Source organism: Peromyscus californicus, unplaced genomic scaffold, assembly GCF_007827085.1.
Source record: "Peromyscus californicus insignis strain IS unplaced genomic scaffold, ASM782708v3 Scaffold_2__1_contigs__length_46816999, whole genome shotgun sequence".
Lineage (NCBI taxonomy): Eukaryota > Metazoa > Chordata > Mammalia > Rodentia > Cricetidae > Peromyscus > Peromyscus californicus.
Window position 1 is genome coordinate 37,825,256 of NW_026294540.1, and position 4,735 is coordinate 37,829,990.

Genomic DNA, 4,735 nt, shown 5'->3' on the forward strand with positions numbered 1-4,735 from the left:
CCAATGCAGACCTCTTGACCCCCACCTTAGGAAGAGACAGCCCATGTGCACGAATAAAAACCTTGCTTTAATAACCTGGCCGTGATGATTTGGGTCGGTGGTCTTTCTCCCCCCACCTTTGGAATTAACAGTTCCTCTTCCTCCACCACGTGAGACCTGAGGATTGAACCTTTACCCCCCGCCCCCCCGAGCAGTCTCCATGGCCCTGTTTTTGTTTTGGGGGGTTTTTTGTTTTTGTTTTGTTTTGTTTTTGTTTTTGGGGGGTTTTTTGTTGTTTTTTGGGGGGGTTGTTTCTAATAGAAAGAAATAGACAAAGGTAGACGTAGGTGAAGGGTAAGAGAGATAGGATACTTTCTCCCTAGCTACCCTGATGGACAGCCATGCCTCAAGGGAAGGCCGGTGACTTCCTTGTACTTGGTGCACCTCAAATTCCTTTACTTTCAAGTATTTACTAAACTGAGGTAACATCCGTGGGGTACCACATCCTGAACCCCATCGTTGGCTATTCATTGTTATCTTTGTACCCCTCAGGGGAAAGCAGTGGCCCGTAGGGTAAGAAGCTGTGAACTGGCCCACCTCATGGATGAAATCCTTGTGGAACTCGGAGCTTTCTTCACTGGCCCTTCTGCTGAGCTACACCCCGACTCTTTTTCCTCTGCATTTTGATATACTGTCACAGGAACTGCTGAACTAGTAGTAGCCAGGTCTGCTACTCTTTATTTTGAGACAGGGTCACACTAAGTTACCCAAGCTGACCTTGAACTCACTCCATAGCCCAGATGTGGACCTCCTGCCTCAGTTTCCCCAAAAATCAAGAAGGACAGACCTGTGTCAGTAGGCCCACGGCCTTGTGGCTTTCTGTCTAAACTACATATGGTCACTGTGGTGGTTTGAATGAGAATACCACGCCCCCATAGGCTCATATATGTAAATGCTTGGTTCCCAGTTGGGAACTGTCTGGGAAGGATTAGGAGGCGTGGTCTTGTTGGAGTAGGCGTGGCCTGGTTAGAGGTGTGTCACTGGAGGTGGCTTTGAGGATTCCAAGGCCAAGCCAGGCCCAGTCTCTGTCTCTGTGTCTGTCTGTCTCTCTGTCTCTCTCTGTCTCTGTCTGTCTGACTGTCTGTCTCTCTCCCTCTTGCCTGTGGATCAGGATATAAAGCTCTCAGCTGCTGTCTCAGCACCATGCTCCCCACCGTTGATAATGGACCAATCCTCTGAAACTGTAAGTCAGCCCTCATTGAATGCTTTCTTTTAGAAGAGTTGCCTTGGTCATAGCATCTCCCACAGCAGTAGAACAGTGACTAGGACAGTCACCAAAACTCTTCGAAACTGTCGGGACCCATGAAGAAATTCTGTGACAGACTTCAAGCTGAGTGCTGGTCACATTTCAGTCATGTTCCCCAGGAAAGGCAAAGAGAAGAGGTTAGGCCCCCTGATGTTCCCAAATCATGCAACTGGCTGTGGGATGATGGCCTAGTTTGTTTTCCGTTGGGGTGATAAACACCGTAACCAAAAACAACTCGGGGAGAAAGGGGTTTCTTTCATCTTACAGATGACCGTCTGTCCAGTCAGGCTTCTCTAAAGAAGAACCGATGGGAAGAACATGTATGGAAAGGGTGTTTGTTACATTTGCATGCAGGATGTAGTCCAGGTGGTCACACCAGAGAGGCAGGGAATCCTGCAGTTGATCAGTACACAAGGCCAGATGTCTCAACAGTGTCTGCCTGGCACTCAAGGCCTGGAGCAGTGGTTCTCAGCCTTCCTGGTGCTGTGACCCTCTAATCTAGTTCCTCATGTTGTGGTGACCCCCAACTGTAAAATTATTTTTGTTGCTGCTTCATAACTGCCATTTTGCTACTGTTATGAACCATAATGTTAATATCTGTGTTTTCCGATGGCCTTAGGTGACCCCTGTGAAACAGTTCTTCAAACCCCAAGGGGTTGGGACCCACAGGTTGAGAAACACAAGACTGGAGGTTTCCTGGAGAGCCACTGGTCTTCAGTTCGTGTTGGAATCCAGAAGTCGGTTTATTATCAGTAAAGGGATGTCTCAGGAGCAGGACAGACGAACTTGCCGGTGAGAGCGAGGGCAAGCAGGCACGAAACAAAGCTTGCGTCTTTCACGTCCTTTTACCAGAAGCTGTGGCCCAGATTCAGGGTGGGTCTTCCTGCTTCAGATAATCTGATCAAGGAAATCCCTCCCACGAGTGCCCAGCAGCTTGGGGTGTGCTTGATTCCAGGTGTGGTCAAGTTGACAACCAGGATGAGCCATCCCGTCAGGGAAGCCAGGACAGGAACTCCTGTTCACCGTTCTTTGCTGTATCCTCAGTGTGGGAATCGGGAAGATTTCCTGAATGGATGAGAGGTCAGCTCTTACACCAAATGATGTGATTTGTACAATGCTGTTCCTTAGATGTTGGATGTCCCTCAAGATACACATTTTTTTTTTTTTTTTGCTTTTTAAAATTTTTCTTTTTTCCATTTTTATGTGTGTTTATGTATATGCATGTTTTTGCATGTGTGTGTGGACCATGCATGTGGAGGCCTAAGGCTGATGTCCAGAATCATCCTCCACCACATTTTCCATCTTCCTCAATGAGGCAGGGTCTCTCAGTCAGACTCAGAGCTCACCAGCATGACTAGTCTAACTAGACAGCTTGCTCTGGGGAATGAATCTCCTGTCTCTGCCTTCTGAGGCTGGAATGATAAGCAGCTGCCACAGCCACCCACGATCTGTGCGTTCTGGGGATCCCAACTCTGCTCCTCACACTTGCCAGGATAGTATTTTAACCACTGAGCCATCCCCCCATAGTTTGCTTTTTAATACAGGGTTTCACGTGGCTCAAGCTGGGGTCAAACTCACTATTTCACTGAGGATGACCTTGAACTCTTGATTCTCATACCTCCACATCCAGAGTTGCAGGGATTACAGGTGTGCTCCACCATGCCTGGCTTATGGGGTACAGGGGATCGTGCACGCCAGGCAAGCAACTGAGCCACCTCACAGAACCACCCTTACTTCCCAGAGTGAGGTTATTGGGAAGAAGAACCCAGTGGGAGAGCCCTTGGGTTATTGGAGCAAGCTCTCAGAAGGGATGGCGGCACTCCATGTCTTTCTCTCTTGCTTTCTAGGCATGGCAAGGGCCATTTACTCTGCCATGTATTTCTCACCATAAGTCTTTGGCACCTCACCAGAGACCCAAAGCAAGACAGCTCACCCAATCTTGGACTGGAGTCTCCAACTCAGACAAAGAAATCCTGACTCAATGTTGGATCCTAGGAATTTAGATTAGTGCTGAAAATCCTGGGAGTCGTTGGGGATTTGAGAAGGAATGAGCCGATCAATAGTCGGGGAAAGAGCATGGCTGCAGATGAACTAAGCCTTGGCTCAAAAACCAAATAAATACTCAAGGACTAGGAGTAGAAGAAAGTTCGTCCCCTACTATGGGGGTGGGGGGGGCCTTCTGTGGCATCTTGCAAAAACTTGTAGCACCCCCTGGTGTCCATTCCTGGAATTGCACTGGGATTTCTTGGAGGAATCAGATGGTGAGAGGTTTGGATTATGCAGAAGGTTCCAACTTTGGGGACAGGTTTGGGGTAGAGTGGAATCAGATGTGAGAAGTCAAGAAGCCAAAGGGTGAGCCAAACATAGATAGGTTCACCAGGGGCTCAGGGTATTGTCTGAGCTGGAGACAAACGTTGGGGGCCATTTCGATGGAACCTGTGCTGGCTAGTTTTGTGTCCGTTTGACACAAGTTAGAACCATCTGAGAGGAGAGAGTCACAGCTGAGAAAATGCCTTCACAGGATCAGACTGCAGACATGCTTGTAGGGCATTTTCTCTCTTTTTAATTTCATAATATTTTATTGATTATTTGGGAACTTCACATCATGACCCAACCCCCAAGCACACTCACTTCCCAATCTTCCAGATCTGGCTCCCCAACTCTTATGATCTACCCCACACACACACAAAAAGAAGAAAAAAAAAAAGCAAGTCCAATTTGTGTTACTCATATACTCCCTGGGGCATGGCCAAACTCCTGTGGCCAGCATCTTAAATGAAACTGAGTCCTTCCTTCCCTACCCACACTCCCATCAGTTATGAAGAGCTACACCTCAATATCCTTACCACAATTTTAAAGAGTTCTCTAGCCGGGTGGTGGTGGTGCATGCCTTTAATCCCAGCACAGATCTCTGTGAGTTCGAGGCCAGCCTGGTCTACAGACTGACATCCAGGACAGGCACCAAAACTACACAGAGAACCCCTGTCTCAAAAAATCCAATTCTCTAGGCTGTTACTTTTCTTGGAGGGTAGGGTGGGGTGGCTATAGGGGGTTGTCACAGATGCCTTCTATGTCCCTCTTTCTCAGCTGTGAGTCTGCAGTCATCAATACCACTACAGAAGAAGCTTCCTTGTCCTTCACAGCCAGCGGGAGCACGGATCCTGAACTTCCACATGGTTTCTGGAGACAGCATGGAGCACAGACATCCACATGATCTCCAGCATCAGTACGTGCCATGGACCTCTCAGCATAGTCTCTGGTAGCAGTACAGATCACAGACATCAACAACACAGTCCAACTGTCTGCTGCTGCACCGTCCACAGACACATCAGAGCCGTAAGGCAGCAGCACAGGTCAAGGACATCAACATGGCCTCAGTGGCAGCTCAACCAATGTGGCCCTCAGTGGCCGCTCAGCCCGTGGACAGCAACATGGCTTCAGGTTGCAGCA